The following is a 26596-nucleotide window of genomic DNA, read 5'->3' as shown; positions in this document are numbered from 1 at the left end:
CAACATGAATAGTTACTAAAAGCAAATTAAAACTTCAACTAGGTATAAGTTCACTGTCACTAGAAAGGCTAAATTTTTAAAAGCGAAACAAAACCTGCATAATCAGAATTTGGTGAGGGTGTAGTACAATCTTTAATCATAACCAGAAAAAGAGAGAAAAAACAGATTGTCCATCAGCCAGAAACTCAGGCTTTGTTATTGTAAGCAATAAAGAGAAAACATGCTATAGGGTGAATAAATCTCACAGAAATAAAAAGAGTACCTAGTATATGATTCTATCTATCTATATGGAGTTCAAAATCAGTCAAAACTAATCTATTATGGTAGAAATTAGAAATTTAATTGCCAACGGGTGAGAATTTCCTGGAAATGCATGAGAGTAATTTCTAATGTGATAAAAATTTCTGTACAATGCTCGGACTGGGGGGTTATACATTTATTCGAACTCATTAATTAATGTCTGCATATAATTATATGTAAAGGTTAATGGAAGAACTAACTTAAAAACTTAGAAGTTCATTTTATAAAATTATTATTTAAAAATATGTATCTCTTCTACCAATAAAATAATTTTTCAACCTATAATTATTTACATAAGTTTTTTTTAGCAAATTTTAGTTCTCTTTCTTAGTTCCTGGATAATAAAAATATTCTCCTTGGATTTCTTATTTTGGTTTATCTTACTGTTATGTGAGGAACACCGTTGATTAATATTGTTGTGAAAGATATTTCTTTTTTGTAGTTTCTGACCACTAAAATATTTGAGGACTTCTTTTTCTTACTTTTTTTTAGAGAGAGCACAGGAGAGAGAGAAAATCTTATGCAGGCTCCACACTCAGTGCAGAGCCAGACGCAGGGCTAGAATCCACAACCCTGGATCATGACCTGAGCCTAAATCAAGAGTCTCACACTTAACTGACTGAGCCACCCAGGCACCCCTCCTGCTTTACAAATGGAAACTTATGTGTAAATAAATTTCTTGTTTCAGAAATGTTTTCTCTATATAAAAGTTGCATCGTTTTCTTCTGATATTTATTCTACAGATGGAAAATAAGAAAGTGATTATCTTAATTATTTTTTTCAGTATGTGTGCTTGTAGGATAATTTCTATAGAATTTTAATTTCAAAATTGTGTCGCTGTGTATAGAGCTATGGGTTTCCTTTAATTCATTCCATGAATAGTTTACTCCACCTTCTCTGGCCAGTTTTAAACACATCTAAGTTATTATCTTTTCTATTATCATCTGTCTCCTACTTTAAAATCCATAGCCTTGTTCCTCTGAATCCTAGATAAAGGTTTTGCATTTTTTTCCCACATCAGTGGTTTGCCTTTGTTCATTGTCAACTCTGAAATCATACTTTGTACTGTTGATTTTAATTATCTCAGTACATTTTAAGTGGCAATGAACGGAGATGAAAAGAGGCTTGCGTTATTTTAGTCTGGACTTTTACTCTGTTTTCATGTGTGTGGTCAACCGATTTTATTTTTGAGCACATCTCTTTCTCTTTTTTTTTTTTTTCAATGTTTTATTTATTTTTTAGAAAGAGAGAGACATGGAATGGGAGTGGGGGGAGGGGCAGACAGGGAGACAGAATCTGAAGCAGGCTCCAGGTTCTGAGCAGTCAGCACAGAGCCCCATCCTGGGTTGGAACTCACAAACCATGAGATCTTGACCTGAGGGGAAGTTAGACACTTAAGGGTCTGAGTCACCAGGCGCCTCTAGCACATTTCTATTAAAATTGTAGTTTATGTTGATTTCTCTCAAGGTCTGATTATAAGCTGTTTAATAGATACAAAAATAATAATAACAAGAACAATAATGCATGCCACTGTTGTTGTAAAGTTTTTAAGATGTTTCCACAGCACCGAGTGGAGATCGCTGCTGATGCTGAGAGTATAGGGACAGTAGAATAAACTGTGTGGCTTGTCTCTGTTTCCCCCCTTTCCTCCCACTGAGTGGCTACTCTAAGTTCACTGGAGAGTCTGAGGTCCTCTGAGATACATTTCCAGTAGGAACCTACACAAGGGTAATGTCGGTTCCTGGGCATTTTGTTCTTGTACTATTTGTAGTGCTGGCGCCTAGATTTCTGAGGTGCGTGGGATGTACACGTGAACTTGGAATCTCCTTTTTATTCTGCTTATTATGAAACTGACCTGACTACTTAAACACTACTGTGCTGAATGCATATGTTTGTTCCCTCACATTATGAAGGAATCAGATCACCTAAAAATTCAAAACTGAAAATTTATTTTTTGTAATCAGAGATATATGTATTATGAACTGTTTTATCTCAATATTACTCAGTTGCTGGCTTAGATTGCATTGAAAGTCTAAAATTTTATAATATGCCTCACACTTGAGTAAATACAAAAAAGCCTTTGAAAATAAAAATATATCCTAATGATACCTTAGGCACATCAAAATCTAATTTGAGATCTTTGTCAAGTTGACCTTTCATTCAGAACAAATTATTTAACTTCCAGTTACTTCAACTGCAAAAAAAAAAAAAAGAATTGGCTATATTAAATAACTAAGAATAATTGTGATAGATGGTGAGTAACTGTACATTAAAAGACTAAGTAGTCAGCCCGTGTGGGAAATTTACAGCATAGAATTTGCATATTGGGTAAGGACCTCCCTTACAAACAAGAACCTTCCTTGTCTGTAAAACATTTAGCTCAGGAAGTGCTAAGTGATGATAATTGGGCTATGATTTTCTCTGCTATGCCAATATCATATTACTTTCAAAAGGCGTTAAGAAGGTTATTAAGATTTCTTAATTAAAGTCTTTCCAGGAACAATAAAGTTACCTTAACATAAAATCCACCCACAGAAAGAAAGTGGCATATTTTTACTTTGACCTATTATGTCAAACCTGCATGAGATCTTTTATATGTGTGATGCATTATAGGAAACCTTTATCCCTCTGCCTTCAGAAGTCCCTGGTTGATGAAAGAACCCTTGAGCTTCCATTCAAATAAGAAACTTAATTTGTGACTCTATTTTTTGAAGACAGGGCAAATGTAGGCTGTAGTAGCTTCTAATAATATAATTTTAGAAGTATAATTCATAAGTTTTTGTGAATAGCATAGGAAATTTTCACAGGAAATCCAACTTCTTGCTGCTCGCTTGTGGAAATGCTCTGTTTTTTGTTCAGAAATAGTTACATTCTGGAACAAGGATTCATGAGAGAAATATTTGAAAAGAAGACTATATGTGATATTCTTTATAACATTCGATTTAAATCCTTAGATTTATGGGTTTATGGAATTTGAAGAAAAACTATGTTTTTTAAAAAAATATATTTATTTTTGAGAGAGACAGATACAGCATCAGTGGGGGAGGGGCAGAGAGAGGAAGAGAGAGAGAATCCCAAGCAGGCTCCACACTGTCTGGACAGAGCCCGATGCGGGGCTTGAGCTCAGGAACCGTGAGATCATGACCTGAGTTGACCAGAGTCAGGTTGCTTAACTGACTGAGCCACCCAGGTACTCCAAATATATCATATCTTTTAAAAAGTGACCTTAACATTTGTCCTATAAGTTTTTGGTGGAAAAGGGAGAAATTTATAGTAGGTATAAATAAAAATAAATTGATTTAGTAATTGGGAAATCAGGAGCAAATAAATATGTTAATACATTCAGAAACTATTTCTTGAATCATATAGATTATACACAAAACTCAGCTTTCTAAGCAAAATATGACTGTATATGTAGGAAAGATATGGTTGGCAATAATCAATATTCATAGCTGAAAGATAGAACCTTATTTTTCTCCTGCATTGTTCTAAGGTCAGAGTTTCAAAAGGAGACATGGGCCAGATATTTCATTATAGGCTAGATTTCATTCATTTTGAGGCATCAACTTCTGCTATGGGAATTTCCTCAGAAACTGAGGAAGCACTATTGTTCTCCCATAGAATATACAAATTTTTAAAGTTAAATATGAAAAAGGAAGTGTATGGATCAAGGATCTAGTGAAGTAAATCCTAACATGATCATTCTTGCCTTTGTCTACCTTCTACTTAAGCCATATAAAATTTGTTAGAAGTTTTAAAATGAGAGCTAAAATTCAGGATGAACTGAACCAGCTCCCTCCTAAATTCACAGAACTACACATAAGAATATGAGACAAAGGAATTTTTTTTCTAATGCTTGAGTGTATGGGAATTTCTACAGTTGCACATTAACTTGAAGAAGAAATCTACAGTGTTATGAAATTCACTGAAATATAATACAGGGGATATTGTGACAGAGTGAAAATCACTAGTCAACTCCTTTTTTTGTCTCGTATTTGTTCATCCATTTTTACTTTTGCTTTTTTCTTCAATTTCTCTCTGTTAACACGCTTTTGACAGTATTAGAAATCCTAACTAAATTGGCTTAAAATAAGTCATTGTAATGGTTAATATTATGTCTCAACTTGGCTGGGCTACAGTTCCCAATTCTTTAATCAAACACCAGTGTAGATGTTATGGCAAAAGTGTTTTTTAAAATGTGGTTAACATTCAAATAAGTAGACTTCTTACCTTCAATAATGTGGGTGTGCCTCATCCAATCAGTTGAAGGCTTTATTATTATTATTTTTTTAATATTTATTTGGAAGGGTTGGGGCAGAGAGAGAGGGAGACACAGAATCTGAAGCAGGCTCCAAGTCTCTGAGCTGTCAAGCACACAGCCTGACTCATAGCTTGAACTCACAAGCTGTGAGATCATGACCTGAACTGAAGTCAGACAATTAACCAACTGAGCCACCCAGGCAGGCTCCTTCAGTTGAAGGCTTTAAAAGAAAAGTGTGGAGTCCCCAGGAGAGTAAGGAATTCTGTTTCCACACTGCCTTTGGCTTCAAGACCAGAGCATCAACTTACCTAGCTGATCTGTATAGCAGATTTAGAACTTCCCAGCCACCATAACGGCATGAGCCAATCCTTAAAATAATTCGCACCTAAGTGCTAGAGGAAAAAAAATGTACGGCTTTGGGAGACTCTTCTCAATCTCATAGTAGTAGAATGGTTTCTTTTTGGTAACTGAAAACATGATTTATATCCTAGAATAAACCTCAAATATTAAGGATAGGAGTTCTATTTGTACAAAAAACTTTATCAGTTAATGTCTTTTTTTTTCTTTTGGGTAATTGTAAATGTCTACTCCTATAACTACTACTTTTTACAAGAATGAAAGGAACAAGTAAAAGATCATTAAACATTAAGATTAAGTGGGTTCACTTCAAACTTAATCAAGAAGAACACCAGTCAAAGTCATTAGGGTCTTATCTAATAATATTTTTCAGGACTGAAGCAGCTTTGTAAAAGCAATCTACTTCTGTTGACAGTCTTAATTTTTCTTTCAAATATGTTATTTAATTTTAATAGCTAATTTCTTCACTTGGTATCAGGGAAGCTAGTTGGGAAGAGCTACATTTTCTTTAGCAGTGAAGTATATTTCCTTTCAAGGAAAGAGATATCTCAATCAAAAAATATGCTGGAGGGAGAGAGAGAGATCTTATAAAGAAAAAAAAAGTAATACTATTGCACAGTAAGCATAGACCGCATATGTTGCTACCCTCAAGGTTTAGCTACTGAACCTTGAAAGTTTCAAATTTTTATTCAGTATAAAGCAACATAGTTTTCTAAACTGCACAGATTCATAAAATGCCCTAAAATATTTAAATTTTAAGCTCCAATTTTATTATTAATACTTATTTCATCTTATTTGGGATAAAGTTTAAGATTTTATCTGTTTTTGCAAAGATCACTCTTCTTTAGTGCTCCAATAACTGTCTAGGTAATTGTAACACAAGTTTAAATATAATACTAAAGAACTCCTTTTTTTTTTAATGTTTATTTATTTTTGAGAGAGAGAGAGAGACAGAGCATGAGTGGGGGAGGAACAGAGAGAAAGGGAGACACGGAATCCAAAGCAGGCTCCAGGCTCTGAGCTGTCAGCACAGAGCCCGACAAGGAGCTCGAACCCATAAACCGGGATATCATGGCCTGAGCCAAAGTCAGACGCTTAACTGACTGAGCCACCCAGGTGCCCCAATACTAAAGAATTCTTAAAGCATATAATTTCTAATTGATTAAAAATATAATATAATTATATATATATTCATACAAAAAAGACATGAATTAGATATGAATTCAGAAAAATATGAATTAGATATGTCATATAGAATTGCATTAAAATGAATGAGCATTTTTAAAAGAAAGTTTGTGTATAAAATGTCTATTTTTACCTACTATATATGAAATAATGAAAAAGATGCTCTTACCAAGTAACTTCATGTGCAAAGTCATGCATTAGTCACTGTGAGAGGGCTAAAATATAATAAAAAAGAATAGTGAAGAATCTATATTCTGAAGAAAATTAGAACTTTAGTTATAAAATCAAGGTATAAACATATTAAATAAAATATGTAAATAACATGTATAAAATACAAAAATTTAAAAAGCTGATAGAAATGAAGTATAATGTTCATTATGAGTTCAATCAAATATTGAGAAGTAATTGTAAACTGGGGTATCCAATAAGGGCTTGAAGGCAGAAGAAACTTTTGAACAGACAATAATGTAAATGAAATTAATATATTTAAATATGCAAACATAGTTGCACTGGAAATACTATAAACATTTATATACAAACCAAAGGCTTGGAAATATTAATAATGAATATAAAAATCAATTTCCCTAATATATAAATATATTTGTAAGTAAAACATAACGAGTCAAATGAAAATGACAAAAGGATGCATTAAGGATTCACAGACACAGGTGTAAGATTTCTAACAACAGTTGAAAGCATGCACAATGTTACTAGTAACTGACAAAATATTTGTTGAAAATATCAGTAAAATACTTATAAACTCTCAAAGTAGATATATTTTTAAGTTATAATAATAAAGTTGTTGAAAATGTGGTGAGGTAGTAATTCTAAAACATTCATCTTAGGAATATGAATTGATTTAATATAAATAATTTGCCATTATGTTTTAAGAACTTCAAAAGGGTGGAAAGCTTTTAGCGCAATAGTTTCACCTACAGTAATATATCCAAAGAAAAAAATCTAGCACAAAAAATGATGGATGAGGAACCCATTGCTATATTTCATCTAACACAAAATTGAAAAAAAGGCTAAATATTCAATGGTCTGGATATTGTTAAAATAAAAATTATTTCATTCACATGAGGCAATGTAACTAAATCAGTAGAAATGAATTAAAAATATTAACAATATTTTGTAGTAATGTTATATGAATACTTAATAAAATAAAACTACTATAATCTTACTTTGCTAAAAACAATTATGTATAATTGTTTTCTATTTTATATATAGAAATAGATAAATATATATTATATATCAATATATTTGTATGCATTACAATCCTTTAGTTAATATTTTCTAAAATATTAACAAATTAATAAATAATATCACATTTTTCATTTGAATTGAATATATGTAAAAATTGAATCTATGTAAAATAAATAGAAACAAAATAGTATGAAGTGACAAGATCCCATTAAGATAATTGAAACAATAATGGCAATACAAAGAAAAATAATGAATCAAAGTTCTAAATATATGTCATGTTTTTGTAATCTTAAAATAATATATCCTGAAGATACTGGCAACCAAGGAAAACTAGAAATATGAATTTTCCAGGTATATTATTTTTAAGGGGGAAATATTTTTCCTCCAAATGTTAAGAGAATCTATGGCGTTGATTTCTCTGTAAAGGATGTTTTGCAATATCCTCAAGAGCAAGTACAAAAAATAAAAATTGGGTTTATGTGGTCATTATTGTATCACTTGTCATGAACATTCGTGGGTATACAATTAAACCATATTTCTGTGAAAGCATATTTCCTTGGAGTTAAAAGGATATAGTCACATTACACAGGTTTCATGATATATATTGAAGACAGAGTGATTATAGAGATCTTAAAAGACTGATCATCACAGTGGCTATTGGACAACAGTCTCAAATATCAATGTTTAAATGGATATTTAATTAGAGATGGAGCAGGAATTTAACAACTCATGTCTTTACCCAATACTATAAAATATTTATTGTTTTGAGTCCTGAAGAGATATGCTCTTTATAACATATCCTCAGGTTATGACATGTAGTGTCCAAGTTGAACCGTTTTCTAAATGGAGGCTTTCCCAACCTCATAGAGAGAAGCTGAAAAAGATGTCTATGACATAAAATACTTGTAGGTGCGAATTAGCATTCTGCATGTTGAATCATTGAACCTTAATTTTTCATGTGGAATACTGATTTTAAGAGGTTTTTTTTATTTTTTAAAAAAATTATTAATGTTTATTTATTTTTGAAAGAGACACAGAGCATGAGTGGGGGAAGGGCAGAGAGAGAAGGAGAAATAGAATCTGAAGCAGACTCCAGGCTCTGAGCTGTCAGCACAGAGCCTGATGCAGGGCTCAAACACATGAACTGTGAGATCATGACCTGACCTGAAGTTGGAAGCTTAACTGACTGAGCCACCGAGGAACCCCAAGAGTTTTTTAAATTGAGACTTGGCAAAGGGGAATTTTAAATGACACTACAAACAACTAAATAAATCAATATTTTGAATAGATGCCATTAATATTATCAGTCAGAATCCCACATAATAATTGATTAAAAATACCTATTTTTATTTGTGTATCTGTTTTAAGGGTAAGAGGAAAGGCATACTATGTAAAAGTATATTAAATTATCATTAGGAGAAGGAAGACCCAGCCACACACAATAAATTACAGTTATAGTTGGAAATACATCACCAATACCTTTATTAATGTTAACATCTATCTTCCTTGAGATATTTTTATATGGACTGATAGATATTTTTTCATCTATATCTCTCATGAATCAAAAATTTATAATCAATGAATATATGACTTGAGAAATTTAAAATTTTTATTTTTAAATTTATATAAATAATTATGACAACAAAAATAAAATAACATAAAATAAAATCACATAAAATATGACAACGATCAATGGCATATGGTTGAGCTGCTTATTGTGAAATTGAGTAAGAAATGGCTATAATTTAGTGAGAAGAAAGCTGGCCTAGTGATGATAGAAGATATAATATTTAAGAAAAATAAAATAGGAACGCAATTATAGAAAATTTAATTAAAGGTTGAGTATGAAAAATCCAGGGCCCAATTTAAGTAGTTGCACTGAAACCACTTAACAAGCAAATCCAAATGTGGATTGCATCAAGCAATGGAGATGTTTATTTCTTGCTCACATACTCACAGTATGGTGTGGATATGAAGGTTGGTGGGTAGCTTCCTTGCAGGTACTGAGTCAATGAGGTAGGCTATGCTGTTATACAATCCTTTGAAGTCTGGTTACATCCACATGCACCTAATAGAAAGGGAAGAGATTTTGGAGAAAGAAGACCTATTTATTTTATTTATTTATTTATTTTTTTTTAATTTTTTTTTTTTTCAACGTTTATTTATTTTTGGGACAGAGAGAGACAGAGCATGAACGGGGGAGGGGCAGAGAGAGAGGCAGACACAGAATCGGAAACAGGCTCCAGGCTCTGAGACATCAGCCCAGAGCCCGACGCGGGGCTCGAACTCACGGACCGCGAGATCGTGACCTGGTTGAAGTCGGACGCTTAACCGACTGCGCCACCCAGGCGCCCCAAGACCTGTTTATTAAATGTGTAGTCTACAAATGGCACATATCACTTCTCCACTAGAGCCATTGTCATAAAATTAATTGCAGAGTGGATGGGAAACTCAGTGTGCTTATAATCTCAGAAAGAAGGGGAAAATAGACTTCAATGAACATCTAGCAGTCTTCATCATAAGCCAGTGTGAACCACATGTGTGGATCATGTTAAAAATTAAAAATTATCACAACTCTGTAAGGTAATTTGGGGAAGTATTATCATATATATTTTGCAGCTGAGGAAATTTTGAGGCCTTTATAGAATTTTCCCATTTTTTCACCTTCTTGTCACAAAATATTATCTCAATTTCTAGAGGAAATTAGACCTGATCAACATAAGAAACATATCACTGTCATTAGCATAAAGTAATTTTGTCAGGTAATTAATCCAAGTATGGCTTTGCATTCCTATTTTGCTGTATTTCCCTGTTTATGAAGTTCTGCCTCTATAGCCTGTCTTGGACAAAAGGCACAAATTCTTAGAACCTGGCCTGTTTTTCCAGCCCCCCAAAAATATATGAAATACTTTCTCTTGAATTCCAACCCAGAATAAAACCTTGCTATCTACTAAGATTACCTTTAAAAAGCCTGTTTGTCTGCTTTGATAGTCTAGTATTTCATCCCCCATGATTTTACATTTCAGGAATCTGTCAGCTTGTTACTTATCAATATGCCACACTCAACTATTGACAGATTTATCAACACCAGCTGCCAACTCCCACCCTGACAAAATTCAGACACTGAATTCTGTTGGCACCTGACTTTCTTCCAACACTATGGCTGGGTCTACCTTCTCACTGATTTCACTACCTTAGGTCATGAATCTATTTGTAGGTCCCCGAGCCATGTTCTTTTATCTGGCTTCCTTTGGTACTTAAATATTAACCGTGTCAAAAGATAGGGCAGAAATTTAATTTACCCACACACATCAACAGATAGTCTAATTTAAATCCAGAACACCCATGCACATAAGATCAATTGATCCTTGACAAGTGTGCCAAGAACACAAAAGGAGAAAAGATAGTCTTTACAAATGTGCTGGGAAAACTAGGTATCCACATGTCAAGAAATAAAAAAGACAGAAGAAAGAAAGAAAGAAAGAAAGAAAGAAAGAAAGAAATAGAAAAAAAGGAAGGAAGGAAGAAAGGAAGGGAAAGAAGGAAAGAAGGAAGGAAAGAAGGAAGGAAAGAAGGAAGGAAGGAAGGAAGGAAGGAAGCAAAGAAGGAAGGAATTTATCCTCTACTTTACACCATATACAAAAATCAACTCAAAATGGATTAAAGACATAAACATAAGATCTGAAATTGTAAAAGTCCTAGAAGAAAGCTTAAGTGAAATACTTCTTGACATTGGTCATGCCAATGATTTCTTGGATATGATACTAAGAGTACAGGCAACAAAAACAAAAATAGAGATGTAGGACTATTATCAAAGTAAAAAGCTTCTGTACATCAAAGGAAATAGTCAACAGAATGAAAAGGCAACTACAGAATGGGAGAAAATATTTGCAAATCAGATCTCTGATAAGAGGTTAATAGCCAATATATGTAAGAAACTTATACAACAATGTGGGGGGGAAAAAGCCTCTTGAAACTGGGCAAAGGACTTGAACAGACATTTTTCTTAAGACATACCAATGAGCAACAAGTATATGAAAAGATACGCACATCATTAATTATCAGAAAAATGCAAATTAAAACTTCAGTGAAATATCAACACATTTGTTAGGATGGCTATTCAAAAAAATGACAAGTGTTGGCAAAGACGTGAAGAAACTCAAATCCTTGTCCCTTATACACTCTTGGTGGGAATGCAAAGTGGCATAGCAGTTATAGAAAGCAGCATGAAGATTCTTTGAAAATTTAAAAATAGAGCTTTCATATGACCCAGCAATCCAACTTCTAAGTGTTTATCAAAAGGAAATAAGATCATTATCTCAAAGAGATATCTATACTCTAATATTCACTACAGCATTTTTCACAATAGCCAAAATATGGAAACAACCCAACTGTCATCTACACATGAGAAAGTAAGGAAGATGTGATTTCATACATATAACTGGGTGGTGTTGAGTATGCCTATTACCTTGATTTTGGTGATGGTATCATGGGTGTTTTATATGTTCAAACTCATCAAGTTGTATATATTACATACATACAAGTTCTTTATATATCAATTATACATTATTAAAATAATAGATGATAGATAGATAGATAGATAGAATCCAGAATACATTTTACCACACTATAATAACTTCAAATGAATAACAGTGGAAATCATAGATGACTCTGTGATTTTCACTTCTCCCTTAAAACAAATAATATCACTTCAGAGAGACAAGAAAATGAGTTTGTAATTTCTGGATTGTCATTTAAATTGAAATTTGTGTCTATTTTAAAATTCTTATTCCACTATAGTTTTTAAATTTTCATAGACATATGTAGAGTGTATCAAATTCTTGAGTCTTGAGCTTTAAACTGATCAGAATATAACATCATAGAATGTCCACATACATTCAGATGGTCTTTGATATTTTCATATCCTTGAAGGGCATGATACTGAGACCTAGTTTGAAATTGCTTCATACAGGGTTTTGAACAGTATGTACACTAAATATGATGCAACTCCTTGGTGGCTTCTCAGTACGTGTGTTTCCTGCCAATATGGAACCAAATGAAGTGATACATAAATGTACAGCTATTTAACTCAAGATTATTATATACGTTAAATATGCTCATGAGACTGGCATCCAGGACTAACCACCATGCTGCTACATAACTTTCCATAACCACAGGCAACTGTATGTGGTATACTTCAACCAATATAGAGAACTAGCTGATCTTAAATTGGCGAGAAAGATCTGTTAGGTATTTCCAGGGTAGCATTAACCTATGCAATGATGTGAGAAATACTACCTCGTTTTCAATGTATTTCCTGTCCCAGATATATTTATCAAAGAATTTAACAAGGGTGTTTCTACACTATATGGAAGATGTTTTTAATGGCTGAATAAAATTAAAAGTCTGATCGAAATTTAGAGAGCAGTCCGTATTCAGAGAGAATTCCTCTGTGCATCTTCTGCAATATCAGAAATTGTCGTGACCATTTTTGATGCAGACATGCTGCTGTGTGAGACACTCCCATCTTTTTTTACTTTCAGCTTTCCTATCAAAGATTGTGGCTCTTCTGTATGCCCCATTCACTTGTCCTTCCAGTTGCTACATACAGTTACTACTTAATAAAAACTAAGAGATAAGACTGTGACAAATGCGACATTATGGTATAGCTACAAAAATTAATGTTTTGGATATAATATTTTCAGGAGGATTGGGAAATCACAGCTATTTATGCAAGGGGGAAGAAGATAATCTTTTCCAGAGAGGTGAACACTCATAGAAAAATTAAAAATAATGCGAAAAAATGTATGGTCATAGTCTTTTACTCTTCTAGTCTTCAGCCATGATATTTAAGATTGAACCCAGATAATCATGTATCAAACAAGTCACATAGAAAATAAATATATTTATAATATAAAAATAGTACATAGAATATGTGATTCTATTAGGTGTTATGAGGAGGGTGGAATTTATGCTGTGTTCTGAGAGAGTGGAAACTAATCAAAAGGTCAGATACTTGAGTATAAATTTAAAATTTCTTGAGCTATTCCGAAAAACATCCAGAGTAAAGAAAAGGATCATTTTATTAATATTATAAGCCCCAACCCCATAAAAGAAGACTGCAGGTACAGACCTTTAAGTCTCATTTGTAATACAGTAATTTGTTTAACTTTCACATTTTAGATAGCCCATTCATTTTTCATGCCCCCTGATCATCTGAGCACATGTAGTCTTCAGATAATTTTCTCTTAGTAAGAATGTTATTAACAGGAGAAATAAGATCTTAACTGTCGCTGACAGAGAATTCAAGTGACAAACACATTGAATTACGTGACTATTTTGTGTGACTTTTAAGATTGAAGTGACTAGAATACCCTCACCAAGAGTACTGTGAAGATTAACTATAATATTGTAGAATTGAATGGACTCTGCTGAGGTGGAAATAACTCTTTAACATAAACCTATAAATCCAATGCAAAGCTGTGATAAAGAATTACTAGAGATACTAAATTTTAAATTTCATACAAACATTTGCTTCATACAAAGTATCCAAAGTGAAAAGTTTTTATACAGACTTAAGACATAGCAGTAGAGTTTAAAGTAAATAAGGCTAGCAACCACCAATGACTGTAATGTTTCAGGAAATACACTAGGGTTAAGGAATATTCTGAATGAGAAAGAAATAACCAAGGTCACCTGGGTGCTCAGTTGGTTGAGTGTCTGACTTTGGCTCAGGTCATGATCTCGTGGTTCACGAGTTCTAGGCCCTCATCAGGCTCTGCTGACAGCTGGGAGCCTGGAACCTCTCTTGCTGTCCCTCCCCCGCTCATGTTCTGCCTCTCTCTCTCTCTCTCTCAAAAATAAATAAACATTAAAAAAAAAAAAAGAAATAACCATGAACATGACTTATGGCACAATTCTAAAAGTATGACATTGAATAAGGAAAAGTACAGTAAATGTAAGAGTGAGGTAAGAAAAAGTAAAGAAGAAAAAACACATGATGGCTATTAGATTCTTCCTACACTCATATTATGAGACAATTTGATATCAGTAAAAAATCAATTGAATATGTCTCTCTTACCTACCGACTAACCAGAAGCAGGAGAAAATATTTTATTGTTAGCCTCATATTTTCTTATTAACAATCTATTTAAAAACTGTATGATCTTAACCAGCAAACACTGAAGAAAACATTTTGTGTTTTTCATCAGGTTTTGTTTCTTATCACTTGCAAACTAAAGTCAGCAGAGTAGAACAAAAAATTTTAAAATATTTATTTTCATAGTTTAAAAATGTGTAAGAGCCAGGTGATAGCATGGAAAATGGTGTAATGTGTGTGCTTTCAGATGTTATCAATTAGAGGTTTCATTAATAGTTCCCTGAATCACTTAGCACCATAACACTGGGAGCACATTGCCATACCACTTTGGCAGCTTTGATCAGCTTTGTCACTACAGACAACTAATAGTTTTTATATTGATTCATGCATTAATCAGAGCCATTTTAATTTAAGAATTAGCATACCCAAACTGTTCTGATTTATAGTGCTAATGTCCTAGCAGAGACTAAATTAACATTTTACTGCTGTTAACCAGAGGTGATGTCTCATAAAAAATTAGAAAATCTTGCCCAAACTTCACATTCCAAGCTGCTTAAATTTCAAGATAGCTCAGCGATACCTATAGATGAGAGGAGGAAGCACATCTTCTTCTTTTCCTGCTGACAAAATTAAATGCCAGATTTCAAATGTCTAATGGAAGTTTTGATTTTTATAACTTATAGATTATAAATGTATAAACTGTTATAAACTATACTTTATAAATAGCTTATAAATGTATTTTAAAGATAAGCAAATGTAAAGAACTGAATATTAATATTATATTCCTAATCTTCATCCAGTATTACTGATTTATTTTATGTAACAGGTAAAGTTCATTTTAAATATTTTCTAATTTCATTACTGAAAGATGATAATTGGCTGAAAAGGAAAGTAGAACTTTGTTCATCACTGTGAGTGTAATTTGGTAAACTTTTTTCTTAGCAACTTTCCTCAGGCAGTGGTTATGCATTAATGTTCATCCCAGAGAAATTCTGGTTCCCATCCCTTAGGGGTTTACACAGCAAATGTCACATTTTCCATGTGCAGATAAATTCATAAATCAATGTGTACAGCTCATATTGCCTGAATCTTTATAGCAAATTTTAATCAGCTAAACATACACATTTTGCCACACTTCATCCACTGCTATGAAAGACCAGAATATAGCAGATGTAGCTGCATGACGAAGAAACATTGCAATTAATGTCAGGCAGAGTCTGGATAAAATATCTTCTGAAAATGTGACTAAAATTCTCTTTCAATGATTCAATCATATATTCACTGTGTAAAACAGAGTGAGAAGAAATTTTGATCTTCATATCAGAACAGTTTCAGCTGTAATAAAGAGATATTTTGTCATTTCCACAAAGTTGAGTTGCTTTAGAAACTTGAGAGGAGATATCTATAGGCCATAAGGATGGAGGAAAAGGACGGAGAAAGAATAGAGTGGGCTTTGTCTTGTCTTGTGACTTTAAGTGCATATATCTGGTTGTGCCTTTTGAGTAGGAGAAATAGTTGAGACAAAATCAGGATGTTAAATAAGACAAAATAAGATTGCTGACAAGGTATCTTAGGAGAGAGATATGAGGCTGAACATCCAGAGTGGGCACAAAGTATAAGGCACCAACACTGAGTCTGTATGACACTCTTCACTGGGGGATGGAGGGTCAACATGTCCCTTCGTGACAGGATGTTGGCAGGCTTATTTTACATAATGGTTTCCATCTTGGAAGGGGCAGAGTTTACACTCAACGTAATATATAAACAGGACATAAATTTGCTTTTCCTGCCTCACTGCATATGCTGACATCACCATTTGCAGATCTACAGAATGTCTGAGTCTTCACCACACAATATTGCTGCTGACTAGAGTACATACAGTAAAACCTTGGTTTGCAAGCATAATTCGTTCCTGAAGCATGCTTGTAATCCAAAGCACTTGTATATCAAAACAAATATCCCCATAAGAAATAATGGAAACCCAGATGATTCATTCCACAACCCCAAAATATTAATATAAAATGATTATAATACTGTAATATAATACAAAATAATAAAGAAAATACAAGATACAAAGAAAAATAAACAAATTAACCAGGCATTTACCTTTGAAAACCTTCGTGGTTGGTGTGAGGGAGGCAAGAGAGTAGAGGGTAAATGTGTAGGACAACTTTCACTATCATTAATGGATATTGACTACAGTGTAGTATTAATAAACTCTTGTCCTATACTGTATTTAATGTAACTGGCAATAAGGCAGTAGAGGAAAGGGTCTATATCTGCAGGCAGCCTAACCCAGAATGAAGCAAAGCATTCCTAAGCTTACTCTTGTATGGAAAAGCAAAGGAGTGGCCTTAGGTGCTTTGAAGTCACAAAAAATACACTAGTGCCAGTTGTGAGCACCTTCTAACATTATGAAAAATCACTGATTTCTGCCAAACACTGCAGCCTGACACTGAGCATCCGAGCATGGGAGACAATCACCCACAATCCCACAGTGAGAAAGACAGAGAGAGAGAGAGGAACCATTAGCTCAGTTGTGATCATGTGACATTCAGAGTCACGTACTACTTGGATTGCAAGACATTTCTCATTCATCAAGTTAACATTTATTAGAAATGTTTGCTCATCTGCACAAGCAGAAAAGTTACTTGCAATCCAAGGTTTTACTGTATTTTATATGAAAAAAAGTACATCTATAGGCTCATACTCAAGGTATTCAATCATCTTACCATGTGCTCTTTAATGCATGCAGCTTGGCAGAAAGATAAGGCAGAATGGTGAAGGCTCAACTGCAGAATGTGCTAGGAAAAAACATCTTACAAGGCTGAAGAACTGTGCTATAGGATACATTTTATGCCTTAATAAACCACTGGTCAGTATGTGATGGCATTTCCCACATATGCAGATTGCCCAGATCCAGGAACCAAAAGATAGAAGTAAAAGTGACCCTCTTCATAATGATAAATAATAATAATAATAATAATAAATATAAAGTTTTTTTCCTCATAATCCTGGGATGCCTAAGAGATAAATGCTTCTACCAAAGCAAAGAGTTGATTCTAATGAGTTAAAAATTGAGAGAGCCACTTTGCAATTTTTCAGATCTTCATAGCACTAAACCAAAGAGAAGTTAGTGAATGATCCTAACTACCAGTCATGATACAAAATTGGGGGCCAGGAGGAACAATGTCTAGAATCAGAATATTGACTTCATTGCCACTTAGTATTCCTTATGCCTGATAATACTATCAGTGGAAAACTGTGGAAACACAATGATGATATGACTATTAAGGCCTTTGCTGTAGACTCTGGGTCTGAAGTGCTCTCTCATCCAGCAAGAGAATGGATGCAGGATTAAAAAGTGAGACAGACTAATGTCAGGGAGGAGACAAGAGCCCCCAAGTAAGGGTCCTTGCTCCATTTTTATTAGGATCAGAAGGCTTACAAACACAATGGCCGTGCACAAAGAGACAATGAAACCGTGAACATTAACTCATGGGTATGGGGGAAAGGTGTTTTGAAGATATGCAGTGTTAGGGGTTTGGATCAATACAAAATAAAATTCTGGTGCTGAGCAGAAGGTTGTTTACAGCAGACTTGAGGCACCACCTCTGTTTACCTAAACTGGCCCAGGGGACAAGAAAGACAAAACATGCTACCTCAGGGTCTACAAGGCACCTTTTTCTTGATAATTAGCTCTGCTTTGGGCAACTTCCTCCTGCTAAAGTCTATAGCCCTGTTTACCTAATTTGGTCTTTCCTTCCTGTGAAAGCAGATTTCTGCTATTGTAACAAGTAGGGGGTGGGGGGTGGGGGCATTTCTGTCCTGAATACCTATACTTGTTTATCTTATTTTTGATGCTTTCATCATGAGGCTTTTCTATTCCTATATCTTTGTCCTATCCTGGGGGATTTTGCCCTGTTTACCTAATCTTGTTTGCCCAATCTTGGGTGTGTTCATCCTGTGGCTTTCTAATTCTTCATGTCTTGTTAAGCCATCAGTGAAAGCTCAGGGAATTCCTAAGCTTATTCTCCACAGCCCTGTGTTTCCCTATTCTGAGGGATCAGTTTTCTTTAACAAAAAAAAAAAAAAAAAAAAAAAAAAAAAAGGCTAGAGCACATATTAAGGAGTACATTTTGTATACTGTATTGCATATTCTATTTGCACCTCTACATCTATCCTCATTCCTTCTCTGCCTTTTCACTGTGTACAAGATGGGTTGGCCTCCATGGTTTCCATTTGAACTCAGTTAATAAGAGCCTCTTGAGGATAGAGAGGATCGGTATTTATTCCTTCTGCTTTCTACCGTTCACTCTACAGTCTGATTGTCGCTGCATTCTTCTCCCCATGCTGTAGCTTCTGTCTAGGCTTCATTCTCAAGAACAAAGCTTTCACTGGGTTTCAGTGATTGTCCCTCCCCTTGACCTTTCAAGCCTGGGAATGGGGATCATTCCCCACTGTTGCTGGATTCCATCTTTCCAATTTTGTTGCTTACACTGCTATAAATTCTATTTGTTTAAACTCTCTTCAAATACTACTTTGAATGTTTCATCTGTTCCTGTCAGGTTTCTGACTAATATGTCAGCATATTAAATGACCCAAGGAAAATGGTGCATTGTAGTATCACCAAGAGTAATTCAAGAAAATCATAGGGAAAAATTAGAGGAATGTAGAGAAAGGAGGCCAGGAATTAAATAATGAAGAGTCTGATGAACCAAAATGGACTTCAAAAAGGTAATGCATACTCAAAAATGGATCAAAGACCTAAAAATAAGATGCAAAACTATAAAACTTCTGGAATATAACAGGAAGAAAACCTAGATGACCTTGAGTATGGTGATGACTTTTTAGATACAACACCAAAGTTAACAATCCATGAAAGAAATAATTGATAAACTGGATTTTTTTAAAATTAAAACCTTCTGCTCTGCAAAAGAAACATCTTTTTAGGACAGCAAAATATTCTATATTATATTATAATGAAGGATATATACCATTATACATTGTCCAAACTCATAGAATATGCAACATAAAGAGTGAATCCTAAGGTAAACTATGGACATCGGGTGATTGTGATGTGTCAATGTAGAATCATCCTTAGGGAAAAAATGTACATTCTGGAGAGTGATGTCAGATAATGAGGGAGGCTACGCATGTCTAGGGGCAGGGCATATCTGGAAATCTCTGTACCTCCCTCTAAGTTGTTGCAAACTTAAAGCTACTCTAAAAACATCTTATTTTTAAAAAATGGGAATAATACATTCTCATGGAGGGATGAAGATGAAATGAGGTGTTGTATTTTGTGAATAACGACAATACATAGCCCCCAGTAAACTAGCATACTTAAATGGTAATTCCCTCCCCTAGCTTTCCTCTCCAAATAGGATGAACAAACCTTAGCCCAAACTACTACTCTTTTCCAGTTTACTAATTCTATATTCTGGGTATATAATGAAATGTATATATGACAAGCATAATGTTCACATACTTGAAAAAAATGAGCACAATTTTTTTTATAATTAGCAATGATATAAAATAGATTAATGGAAAAATACAATAAGTAAGGAAACCTCCTCTAATTTTACTACTTGTAAAAAAATGGATAATGTCAAGACTGGGGGAAAATATTTTCAAAAGATATATCTGATAAAGAATGGTTATCCAAAATATAGAAAGAACACTGAAAACTCAACAATAAGAAAACAACCTGATTGAAAAGTGAGCCAAAGACCTTAACAGACACCTCAACATAGGAAATATACAGATGGCAAATAAGTTTAGAAAAGATGCTCCACATCTTATGTCATCAGGGAAATGCAAATTAAAACAATGAGATGCCACTATACAAAATGGCCCAAATCTGGAACGTTGACAATACCAACTGCTGACAAAGATGTGGAACAGCATGAATTCTCATTCATTGCTGGTGGGAGTGCACAATGGTACAGTCACTTTGGAAAGTGTCTGGTGGTTTCTAACAAAATCTAAACACACTCTTATCATACAATTCATCAGTCACAGTCCTTAATATTTTCCCTAAAGAGCTGAAATTTTATATCTAAGCCTAAAATGGCATAGAGATGTTTACAGCAGCTTTTTTCATAATTTCCAAAACTTGAAAGCAACCAAGATATCCTTCAGCAGGTGAAAAGATAAATAAATTGTGGTACATCCCAACTATGGGATATCATTAAGCACTAAAAAGAAATGAACTATTCAGCCAAGAAAAGACAAGGAGGGGACTTAAATGCATATTACTAAGTAAAAGAAGCTAATACAAAAAGGCTATACATTGCTTGATTCCAACTGTATGACATTCTGCAAAAGGATCAGTGTTTGCCAAGTATTGGAGTGAGCAGGAATGCACAGGTAGATCACAGATGACTTTTAGAACAATAAAAATACTCTGTATAATACTACGATAGTGGATTTATCTCATTCTATACTGTGTCAAATCCATAGAATGTAGAAGACTAAGAGTGAAACTAGGTTACCTATGGACTTTGGAGATTATGATGTGTTAATTTAGGTTCATCAGTTGTAACAAATGTATCATTCTGGAGGGGGGAATGTCAATAATGGGGGAGGCTGTGCATTTGGGAGAGCAGGAGGTATGTGAGAAATCTCTGTATCTTCCCTCAGTTTTGCTTTAAACTTAAAACTAATTTTTGTTTTGATTTTGTTTGTTGCAAGTTTTTATTTAAATTCTAGTTAGTTAACATACAGTGTAAAATTGACTTCAGGAGAAGAATTTAGTGATTCATCACTTACATGTAACACCCAGTGCTCATCACAACAAGTGTCCTCCTTAATACATATCACCCACTTACCCCACCCCCCAACTCACCTCCCTTTCACTACCCCTCAGTTTGTTCTCTATAGTTACAAGTCTCTTATGATTTACTTCCTCTCTTTTCCCCCCTTCCCTTATGTTCATCTGTTTTGTTTTCTTAAATTCCTGTGAGTAAAATCATATGGTATTTGTCTTTCTCTGACTGACTTTTTTAGCTTAGCATAATACACTCTAGCTCCATCCACATCACTGTAAATGGCAAGATTTCATTCTTTTCAATGGCCAGGCAATATTCCATTGTGTGTGTGTGTGTGTGTGTGTGTGTGTGTGAGAGAGAGAGAGAGAGAGAGAGAGAGAGTAACACATCTTCTTTATCCATTCATAAGTCAATGGAATTTGGGCTCTTTCCATAATTTGATTATTGTTGACAATGCTGCTATAAACATCAGGGTTCATGTGCCTCTGAATAAGTATTTAGGTATCCCTTGGGTAAATACCTAGTGGTGCTATGGCTGGGTCATATAGTATTTCTATTTTTAACTTTTTGAGGAAACTCCAAACTGTTTTCAACAGTGACTGCAACAGTCTGGATTCCCACCAACATTGTAAGAGGGTTCTCCTTTGAATTCTTACCAACATATGTTGTTTCCTGTGTTAATTTTAGCCATTCTGACAGGTGTGAGGTGATATCTCCTTGTAGTTTTGATTTGTATTTCCCTGATGAAGAGTGATATTGAGCATCTTTTCTTGTGTCAGTTAACCATCTGTATGTCTTTTTTGGAAAAATGTCTATTCATATCTTCCATCCATTTCTTGATGGAAATATCTTGGATTATTTGTTTTCTGACTGTTGAGTTTGATCAGTTCTTTATAGATTTTGGATACTAACCCTTTATCAGATATGTCATTTTCAAATAATATCTTTTCTGAAGGTGGATAAAAGGCTTTGTTTATTGTTTCTTTTGCTCTGCAGAAGCTTTTAGTTTTGATGTATTGCCAATAGTTTATTTCTGCTTTTGTTTCCCTTGTCTCCAGAGACTTATCTAGTGAGAAGTTACTATGGCCAATGTCAAAGAGGTTACTGCCTGTGTTCTTCTCTAGATGTTGATAGTTTCCTTTCTCACATTTAGGTCATTCATCCATTTTAAATTTATTTTTGTGTATGGTGTTACAGACTGGTCCAGTTTCATTCTTCTCCGTGTGCTTTCTAGCTTTCCCAACACGATTTGTTGAAAAAACTGTCTTTTTTCCATTGGATATTCTTTCCCATTTTGTCGAAGATTAGTTGACCATATAATTGTGGGTTCATTTCTGGGTTTTTCATTCTGTTCCATTGATCTATGTGTCTATGTTTGTGCCAGTACCATACCGTCTTGATGACTACAGCTTTGTAATATAACTTAAAGTCCGGAATTGTGATGCCTCCAGCTTTGCTTTTGTTTTTCAAGATTGCTTTTGCTATTCTGGGTCTTTTGTGGTTGCACACACATTTTAGGATTGTTTGTTATAGCTCTGTAAAGAATGCTAGTGTTATTTTGATAGGGATTGCACTGAATGTGTAGATTTCTTTGGGTAGTATAGACATTTTAACAATGTTTGTTATTCCAATCTATGAGCATGAATGGTTTTCCATTTCTTTGTGTCATCTTCAATTTCTTTCATAAGAGTTCAATAGTTTTCAGAATACAGGCCTTTTACCTCTTTGGTTAGATTTATTCCTAGGTATCTTACGGTTTTTTGGCACAATTGTAAGTGGGATCAATTCCTTGGTTTCTCTTTCTGCTGCTTCATTATTGATGTATGGTAATGCAACTGAATTCTGTACATTGATTTTGTTTCCTGAAACTTTACTAAATTTGTGTATCGGTTCTAGCAATTTTTGGTGTAGTCTTTCAGATTTTCTACAGAGTATCATGTCATCTGAGAAGAGTGAAAGTTTTGCTTCTTCTTTACCAGTATGGATGCCTTTTATTTCTATTTGTGGGCAACAAAACTACTTTAAAAACATAAAGTCTTAATTTAAAAAAGAAAAGAAAAGGGGGGAAGCTAATATATTTTAAAATGCTGTTTTTAAATATTGAACACAATATTAAACACAAAACATTAAGCTCCAAATCAAATGGCATTTTAGAGATTCCTCTACTTGTAAAATGAATTCACCATCTTCATAAGATGGATCCACTATTGTATTTTAGTCTGTCTATCTTGAAGACAATTTGTTCTCTTTAACTGCCAAACTGGTGGAGGTCAAATCAGTAAGCACATCAATAAGTGCACTTCTAGTGAGCTCAGTTCTAAACTTCAGAATAGCACCTTGGAGTAGTATTGTTCTTGGAAGGATGACTAAGGATGGAATATTTGACTAGTATACCATACTTTGAAAAAAGTGTTCACACCAAAAATACATAAACTGCCTTATTCTTCATACTACATTGTGCCTTAAGGCAATGATTTCAGCTTCCTCAGAATATACTTTTTAACTGTTTCCCTGTTCAAAATCCCTGGCACCTGTCAATTTTGCAAATAGCTGAAAGATGTAGCACAGAGGCCAGAATTTGCATCATTTTGGACATTTGGATAAGAGATATGGTAATACCAAAAGGTCAGTAACTAACAGAATAATAAAATAATTTCCTCAGTAAGATGAACACAGATTTTCAAATCATTTTAAATTTGGGTTCAAACAGCACATTTGAAATATGAAATATTAATTATAAGAATTTTTATTTGCACCTTTAATGTTAAAACATAAATTAATATTTTATATGTGCATGTCTAGATAAATTGGTCTAAATCTTTATTTTCATTGTTTTTGTATTTTCATCTGTGTCTATGAGGGACTGGTCTCTAGTGTTCTTTTTTTAATAATATATATATATAATTTTGTCATCAGAGACAATCTTAGATTAGACAATTGAGAAGTGTCTTTTAAGCTATCTATATTAATATTTTCAAAATAAGTTTCTAGTAAACCACCATGGTTGTTGTTTTGCTTTCTCATTCTTACATGTGTGCGTATTATTTCTAGATTGTTAGCTTATTTCTAAAAATACTCTAAAATTATTCTACCACTTCTTTCTATCGTCCACAGTTTCTGATAGGAAATCTACTGTCATTCAAATCATAGTACCCCTATTTTTCTCAGGCTGTTTTCAAAATTTCATCTTGAAAATTTCTCACCAGTTTGACTATGATGTGTCTGGCATGGATTTCTTTGATTCCATTTTGTTTGGGGTTCAGTTATATTCTTTAATCTGTAGGTTTATGTTTTTCACCAAAGAGACATATATGAAAATTATTTCCTCCTAGTAGCTATTTACAAAATAATGCAAGTTTCTAGAAAAAAAAATTGAACCTATATGCCAAGAATATTAAAATTATTTGTGTATTTTGATTCAGTTTTCCTTTTAAAAACTTATCCTAAGAAAATAACAGAACAGTGATCAAGTGCTTATAAACAAAGTAACCCTTTCTGATATTATGCATGGGAGTAGAACTTTCAACCACATTCAGTAATAGTAATTTTAACAACAATAGGCAGAGCTATTATGCTCAGTTAAATATTTATTGAATGTCCAGAAAATATATGGCTTATGTTAAATATTATTATGATCACTAAAACATACAAATATAAGCCCTTTTATTTGACCTCTAATTAGAAAGATAGTACATAAAGGAATTATCCCTTTAAATATTTGGTCCAGAGACACATCACTTCAAGGATCTCATGATTTTTAAATGTTAGATTAGATAATTGAGAACTATATTTTAAGCTATCTATATTAATATTTCATTTATTAATTATTTATTTATATTAAATGCAATTAATTTTTTGATTCAATTTGCTAGTATTTCATTAAGAAGTTTTGTATCCATGTTCATCAGGGATATTGGCCTGTAGTTCTCTTTTTTAGTGGAGTTTTTATCTGGTTTTGGTATCAGGGTAATGCTGGCCTTATAAAAGGAATTTGAAAGTTTTCCTTCTTTTTCTATTGTGTGGCATAGTTTGAGAATAATAGGTATTAAATGTTTTTAAATGTTTGGTAGAAATCACCTGTAAAGCCATCTGGCCCTCGACTTTTGTTTGTTGAAATTTTTGATTACTGATTCAATTTCTTAGTGGATTATCAGTATCTTCAAGTTTTCTATCTCTTCGTGTTTCAGTTTTAGTAGTTTATATGTTTGTAGGAATTTATCCATTTTTTCCCAGGTTATCCAATTTGTTGGCATATGGTTTTTCATAATACTCTCATAATTATTTATTTGTATTGCTATGGTGTTGGTTGTTATTTCTCCTCTTTCATTTATGATTGTATTTATTTGTGAGCTTCTTCTCTTCTCAGAGTATTCCAAAAAATAGAAAAGAAGGAAAACTTCCAAGAAATCATCCACCACAATTAAGTGAGATTTATTTCTGGGTTGCAAGGGTGGTTCAATATTCACAAATCAATAAACGTTATACATCACATTAATAAAAAAAGATAAAAAACATATGATCATTTCAATAGATGCAAAAAAAAGCATTGAACAAAATATAATATCATTTATGAGAAACACCCTCAACAAAGTAGACTTAGTGAAAATATACCTCAACATAAGAAATGCCATCAATGAAAAACCCACAGGTAATATCATCATCAATGGGGAAAAACTGAGAGCTTTACCTTTATGGTCAGGAACAAGACAGGGATGTCAATCTTAACCACTGTTATTTAGCATAGTACTAGAAGTCCTAGCCACAGCAATCAGACCACAAAAAGAAATTAAAATGCATTCAAATTGGCAAGGAAGAAGTAAAACTTTCACTATTTGCAGATATATTTGCAGATATAAATCAACGCACATAAATCTTGTCGCATTTTTAAACACAAATGAGGCAGAATAAAAAGAAATTAAAATATCAATCCATTTATAATTGCACCCAAACCAAGATATCTAGGAATAAACATAACCAAAGTAGTGAAAGACCTGTACTCTGAAAACTAAGAGGTACACTTACTGTGATGAGCAACAGGCTTTGTATGGGAAGTATTGAGTCACTATATTGTACACTTAAAACTAAAATTACACTGTAGGTTAACTAGATTAGAATTTAAATAAACACTAAAAAATTAACATTTTTAATGTTAATTAAAATTCAAATAATTTAATTTAAACAAGAAAATATATTTTTTAAATAAAAGGAATTTAAACTGCAGTGGCCATTGAAATGATTTTCATGTTTATTTTTTGAAAATATTTTAGAATTTGGCAGAGTGTGGTGTGCCTGGGTGGCTCAGTCAGTTAAGCATTTAACTCATGATTTTGGCGGGTCATAATCTTGGGTTTGTGGGTTTGACCCCCATGTTGGCCTCTGTGCTGTCAGCACAGAGTCTGCTGGAGGTTCTGTCTC

At 33.5% G+C, this 26596-nt stretch overlaps 1 long non-coding RNA gene across 1 annotated transcript in view; it reads right to left on the bottom strand.

The window, feature by feature from the left end:
- Positions 1-6266: 6266 nt before the first annotated feature.
- The window catches only part of LOC125165168 (uncharacterized), a 38186-nt gene continuing 17856 nt past the window's right edge, over positions 6267-26596 (bottom strand). Inside the window, exons 2-3 of the long non-coding RNA XR_007152001.1 lie at positions 9267-9377; positions 6267-6318 (exon numbers count right to left, since the gene is read on the bottom strand). This is a non-coding gene — a long non-coding RNA (uncharacterized LOC125165168). The remainder of the gene's footprint in view (positions 6319-9266; positions 9378-26596) is intronic.

Source organism: Prionailurus viverrinus, chromosome B2 (assembly GCF_022837055.1).
Source record: "Prionailurus viverrinus isolate Anna chromosome B2, UM_Priviv_1.0, whole genome shotgun sequence".
In the NCBI taxonomy this organism is placed as follows: Eukaryota; Metazoa; Chordata; class Mammalia; order Carnivora; family Felidae; genus Prionailurus; species Prionailurus viverrinus.
Note: the sequence above shows the minus strand (reverse complement) of the source record. Positions and strands in the feature narration are given on the sequence as shown.